The sequence below is a fragment of the Acipenser ruthenus genome, chromosome 2 (assembly GCF_902713425.1).
Source record: "Acipenser ruthenus chromosome 2, fAciRut3.2 maternal haplotype, whole genome shotgun sequence".
Classification (NCBI taxonomy): Eukaryota; Metazoa; Chordata; class Actinopteri; order Acipenseriformes; family Acipenseridae; genus Acipenser; species Acipenser ruthenus.
In genome coordinates this window covers 15,264,372-15,271,307 of record NC_081190.1, presented here as the reverse complement: position 1 = coordinate 15,271,307, position 6,936 = coordinate 15,264,372, and the positions used below count along the sequence as shown (strand labels likewise).

Sequence of the window (6,936 nt, the reverse complement as noted above, 5' to 3'; positions counted from 1 at the left end):
TTTGTTTCATGTGAGAAAACAAACTGAGTTCCATTGCTGTTCACATTACATTCTTTCAATTAAGCAAGTTTGCCAAATGAACCAAGGTTGTCACTGTCCGGTTAGTTTGCCAAGCAAACTTTATTATTCACAAGATCTCCAAACAAACCGAACTGTATTTAAATTGGAACAAACCATTCAGATGAACCCAGTGGGGACACGGCTTTAGAAACTCTCAGCTTTCCAGTTTCAAGGAGACAAACGCAATCCAGAATAAATCACTACACAAAAGCACACCACAGAAATCTCCATACACATAAAATATTTTTGAGTTCATATAATCTTTTGCTGCAGACATTACTAGATAACGTCTTCAATAAAATTCAGCGCCTTTGTCTTATCTATCAGGAATGCTTACTGCTTTTGATAATAATGTGTAAGTAATCTGCCTCAAAACACTTTACAAAGATAATACAGTATTGAAACATATGAATGGCAAGTTTTCTCTAAGCAACAGATACCTTATCAGAGGGCTTTAAGGTGCTAAGAGCCAGAGATGCAGGTGATTAGCAACTGGCAAGCAGTGCCTTTAATTAAAAAAAACGAAGAAATATGAAGTCTCCTTTTCAATCTTGTTCTGCGTTTCTTTTTTTTTAAAGCTAGTTCTATTGGAGCTTCTTGATTGGTGGATGAATGTAGATAATATTTTCACAATGATCTATTGCCTTTCAGCAAAAGACTACATTTTAAAATGTGTCAAGATACAGCTTGATCTGTTGCAGCTGTGTAGCTCAAAGTGAAGCCACAGTCCTGTTGGACTGGGTGAAATGGATTGCATGATAATTGGGCAGACAGCATTTTAGTTGCAAACGCATTGGATAAATGGCTATTCGACTGGAGGGTATTGGATGGTGTGTCTGCTGGACAAATAAGGTTCGCAAGTTCATTAACGGCCCCAACAGTGGATGAATGGCCACTCTGGGAAGCCATCCATTTAAAAGTGAGTCTGGTGCAAAACAGACAAACTCTCCAAAGAAAAGTGCTTAGAAGTGCTGATTATCAGACCTGTGCTGTGATACCCACCTTTAATCAGGGTAGTGAGGATGATTTGCTACTGGAGGATGATACAGTCTGAGATTTGTATTTTACACTAATTCATTTGATACAGTGAGCTGTAATGTGTTAACCGTGGGGGAGATTGTATGTGTGGCTGCCATGAAAGTTTGAAATAGAACCGTTTGTTTGTTTGAGGTGCAACCAGGTAAATAAAAGATTTGATGAAGACAGAATACTAATGTCACGGCAGAAATCCTAGTCTTTACAGGCGTATCTAACAGACGACATTGGTAAGAGTACAGTGATAACTGAGGGTGCATTGAGTGTTCAAGGAGATGACAAGAGGAAAGTTTCAGAGTCCCCTTGCCACTCCATGTAATCGCAGCTATAATACATCAAAAGTGTTTTGGGGATATCGTTTTAAACAATTAATTTTACATTAATTATTGTCACTAATTGTTCATTGCACTTATTATTCGTTTTCACTTGTTTGAATTGTGTTTGATTGGTTTTGTTTTTATGGTTTTTACCCCTTTTGGTTTTGTTTGTATTACAGCACAGGGACTTAAACAGATAAAATGGCCACTAACTGACAAACCATCCACAGCTGAAATTCAGCAGGTATTAACAGCCTTACCTACCCTATAAAAACTGCTACTTCGGTACACTGGAGGAGTGAAACATGGGAAGCCACAGGAAGGAGTTTGGGTGACTGAGGAACTGCAGAGAAGGTTTTGGAACCAGCCAGGAGCAGGCAGAGATGAAAAGAAGGACCTGTGAATGGAGAACTGGGAAAATACACGACATATGGGAATAACTTGTTTCTTTGGAAGTTTTTTTACGGTACATACAATTTGTTGAACAGTTAGTGCTTAACTTAAAAGCTTATTGCAGTTACATATGTTTTTGCTATGCTTAAGTGTTATGCATGTTCCACTTAAACAAATGGCTTATGGGGAAGTGTAATCTATCTGATTAAATTAACCACCTTACAGGAGGCCTATGGATATATTGGAAATAAGAGTATAGAATAAAAGAAGGTTGAGTTAAATCCAGAGGGACGTCTTCTGTATACTTTTTTTGGGAACGGGAGAACTGTTTTGTTCCGGGACCAGTGAAAACATTGTATTAACGAAATAGTCGGCATCCTATGGATTCTTTAATGATGGGGAATGCATGTGCATGGCAGCATATTTAAAATCCCGTTCTTTGTCGTCTTGGGCGATTGTTTCCGCAGGTACCCGGGCGGAGGTTTTTGTGGGGTACCCGAAAAGACTTCGAGACGATTGTACAAAGGGACAAATTCAATGAGCGGCATACCAGCCCCTCGGTTCTAACGGGGGGTTGCGAATCTTGGGGGACCAGTGGCTGACGTGAAGTGGGTCCGTTTCGACCCAGGCTGATCTTTGAGACTGTCTCTGGGTTTCACGGAGCAGCGTGAGTGAACATTTGGGACTGTCCTGGCCTTGGGAGCCTAATTGATTACTGTGCTGCTTACTAGTCGTCCTTGTTTTCATGTATTTGGTATACTATATGATTGAGTACTGTGCTGCTTCTAACTAGTCGTTTTGTTTACCTATATAAGGCGTACTATAGCACATAATGTGCTGATAACTAGTCTCTTGTTTTACATGTATTATACTTGCCTGTAACTGGAAGCTTCAATGATGGTACATGTGACCCTGCAATTCATGGAAATAATTAATTGCGTACACATGGCATACTGCCATTAAGAGTTGATTTGTAGAGGTTTCCATGTGTCACTTTCTCAGTAGCTATCTATCCAACTGTAAGATGTGTGTGTGTAAATAATGGTGTAATAAAGAAACTTGAGTTTTACTTGCCTGGTTTGTGTTCCTTGGGTTAATATCTCAGGGTCGGGGTGCGGCACGGAATCTAAAAAGAGAGAGGTTAAGAGCCAAGCTGTTTGGATTTCTTGTTTCGCTACCGGTTCAGTGCATACTAGCACTTACCATGATGTTTAAAATGGTGTCGTTCTACTAAATATTAATTATTTCTTTTTATATATAAATTAGTACGTGGTATCCATGTTTAAAAGCATTACTTGCCAGTTAGTAGCAACATTGTGTTAAATGTGAGTTAAATTTACAGTGGCAGCGACCACTTTACAATATTTGATATTAGTGTTTCTTTAGTGCCTTAGTAATAGATGCTAAAATATATTGATGTCATGGAGCAGCAAGTTTCAACCTCCACTTGTCATTTAATATTAGATAGCCGAGGATCTTTTAGCCAATCAGCGCACACGTTTTGCCTGCTGTAGTCTGACACAGAACAATTAAGTTTTATTTTACTTGAACAAAAGATGAGCAAATTGCATTTTAGCACACAGACCTTGACAACTCTGCCCCATGTGTCCATGCATACACATTGTAGTGTACTAATGCAGCCACCAGGTGGAGGTATAAACATCTTAAATCACTTAAACCAAAAGTAATGTACATTGCAAGATTCCTTTTACAAGGGACTTTTATAGTAAAATATAACAAATTAAAAGATCAAGCAGCAACAAATCAAATCTCTCCATGAACAGTATGTGAATGGTATATTTGATTCTCATTTATCAAACAATAAAAATTAATGTTTCTTCCGATACCTTTTCCAGCAAGCTGTCTGTGTGATTGAACAAAGTTTGTGAGTTCACCACAATCATTTTCTGTTCAACTCATGACAACTATTTTGAAAAAAAGGAACTTGGAAATCATTCATTAAAATATGCAAAAATAACTAACATTTTTTCCCCCTTTTTTTCAGAGCAGTAATTGTAACGTTCCTCAAAAAAAAGAAAGCTCTGCTTTTGTCATCGTGACACAGTCTTGTACATGTCCTCCCACCATGTCGATTCATTACTCCTCTGAGGTGAACCCTCACAGCAATGTGTTTTATATGAAAGAGAGAGGCATGAGCTGGTGCGCAACAAACAATGATGTGCTTCTGGCTTGCTTCTTTTAAAACACACTCCTAGACAGCTCCTGGGAGGACACACCTCGACAGCTGTCTTAATGGAAATACAGTGGTGAACCTGCAAGTTAACAATGTCCTCTGTCTCACTCTTTGAAATGTGGGCTCCGAACCGCATTGAATTCTAAATCTTCTTTCAAAAAGCTGTGTCATGTGAAATTAAAAAAATAAATAAATAAAACCCCTGTAACTGAAAGTAGTAAGGTGAGCGAGCAGCAGGTCGACAGACAGGAAACCTCCTGAGTTAAAATCCGTAGGATTCATTTATTGGAAGCATATGAAATGGGAACAGCAATGCCAGGGGTTGAGCCGTGCTGTTTTACACAGCAGCAGATATATATCGGAGTGAAAGAGATACGCTTTTAAAGATTACAATTGAATTGGAACTGTGTCTTCATAGAAAACAGGAAAGCCACAAAGCAAAGATGGTAGTGGGGATTCACATTAGCTATATTCTGATTGGTTCCCTATTTTCTTCTGTTGAAGATCTTTTAATTTTCTTATATTTTACAGTTCAATTTGGAATATGCGGTTCTCATAGCCCAAAAAGAAAGAGTTCAGAAACAGTTGGTATGAGACAAGCTCGGGATGGAAACAGCCTTACCTCAAAACAGATCATCAGCATTAAGTGCACTGAAGTAACTCAACCCAGTTCATCAATGCAGAGATTGCAAGAACAGAGAATATAGAATGAGGTACAACTATAAACTAGGATAGCCCTCCGCTGGATGTAATTAGAGCATTGTGCAGCACTGGGAATCACCCTTTGTTTCTTAGTAATAATTATAGACAGTCATGGAAGCCCGAAATCGTAAGACAGTTTTCCTGTTCATAATACAAACAGTAAGATATGTGAGCCATACATAACGTTGCCATTGTTAGAAGGGCATTGTTAGAAGAGCTACACTACACACCATCTTTAATGCACAACTATATTCTTATTATGAATAGAAATTACAGTAAACGGTTGCATTATGAAATGCAAATATTATATATATGTACAAGGGAATGTTTATTTAAATATGTAATGGTACAATAACCTTGTTTGTCCACTTGCCTTTATTTGGTTGTGCTATCTAGAAAAAATAACAATAACATTCATTATTGTTGGCTGAACACCTAAGAAAATATAAGTGTTTGAACGTGCAGTTTATTTAATATTTCAGCTGTGCCTCAAGAGAATATTCATATTTCACCTCGGCAATGCAAGTCAGCTTCCATCTTGATAAATAGTAGTGATAATGTACTTTCCAGAAGTAACTGATCAGTCAAGAAGAAAAAGAAACAACTAAATATCTGTCACAACTACAATTACTTATGTTGAGCTATCCTTACTTTTTGGGGTTTGTACTAAATAATATGAACTTTGGCATTAATTCCACAACAATTATGAACCTGCTCAATGGACCAAGAATGGAATTTGCGTTCTCTCTTGTAAAAGTTTACTGCTGTGTATAGTAAGGCACAGGGAAGCTAGGTACATCATAGGCTAGTCTGGCTTTATTGAAGATTTACATACAATGTTTACCAGGTAGTATTATCGTTCCCATAATGTAATTTCTCTAAATGATGTTTTGTTTAGTTGTTAAGTTAAAGGTCAGGTTCACTCTTCAGCATGTTTGTATCTATTTCTATCTGTTTGCAATTATGTTCAGTGGTTCTGGGTTCTGTCCTTACCTTTCTGTGAGCTTGTCTGGAACATTCTGCCCTGAACTTTGTCAAAGGGTTTGAAAGAAATGAAGAGTGTTCTGTGCTAAATCCTCCTGACAGGTTCATAGCAGTTCAAAGACAGGTAAAGAGACATCTAGAAGAAAATTAGAATGATTTAGTATTGGAACATCAGAACCTAGAACCGCTCTCAGTGATTGCAGATTGCATTTGATAGCACAGATACCTACAATTATAACCTAAACCTTTTGAAATTCATTATATTTAGTTTAGTTTGCCCATATAAAATGTTACTGTTGTAAATTGTACTGTAATCATGCAGTTTACTATGCTTGTATCTTGATTATAACACATGTTATGAATTTGTTTTATCATGGTTAACCAGGGGAATATGTAATCCAAATCAACCAATCACTGTTAAGAATCTGTAAAAAAAAAAAAAAAAAAAAAAAAAAGAATTAAAAAATAAAGAAATAAATGTAATCACCCAAACTGTACAAGTCTTATAATAACAATAGACACCCTACACACAATGTATTAACTTACAGTTTAAATAAAATTATTTTAGAATATGTTAAACAATTCTAGATAATGCCGTCATAGCAGCCAATCCTAAGAGTGAAGTTCTTCTCCATACAAAACCTTTGACTATAAAGAAGACGACCAGAGTGTATTATAATTAAAATTTCATTTCTTTCCTAATGAAACCACAGCAGCAGAGTGTTATCAGGAAGATTAGAAGCCATGACAATGACTGCTGCTTCATTCCAATCCTCCATCATCCTGATTTCATAATTAAAGAGTGGAGCCGATCAGCTTTCGATTGTTACCTTGGTGAAAGATTAAAATGTCGTTACCAGTTCCACATATTTCACACTTTAACAGATTTTAATAAACTGGATGCATGAAAAATGAGGGCATTATGTTTCTTAATGTATCTTTGTTAATGATATCTCTATTGATTCTAACTCAAAGCTGCTGGTCAGGACTACTAGGAGCAGGCCTGTTGCATCATAATCCTTTATAATAAACGAGGACACCCTTGCAGATAGAAATGTCCTGAATGAAGTCATCTATCAGGAGGGTTATTAAGTAACTGCCAGCATGCTTGCTGAAGTCATCTCTGTTAAATGAGCAATTCTCTGTGGCATACTTAGTGAAGACCCCTTTTTGCTTAGACTTTTCCAATAACTTTGTGAAGTTCTGTTTACAGTCAATATGCTGCTGCACCCCACCATGCTTTTTGATAAT

General features: G+C 37.1%; 1 long non-coding RNA gene across 1 annotated transcript; it reads left to right on the top strand.

The window, feature by feature from the left end:
* The first annotated feature begins 1,614 nt into the window (after positions 1-1,614).
* Positions 1,615-2,874, top strand: LOC131705008 (uncharacterized). The gene is made up of 2 exons (XR_009310118.1): positions 1,615-1,878; positions 2,273-2,874. It is a non-coding gene; the product is annotated as an uncharacterized LOC131705008 (long non-coding RNA).
* The last annotated feature ends 4,062 nt before the right edge of the window (positions 2,875-6,936 follow it).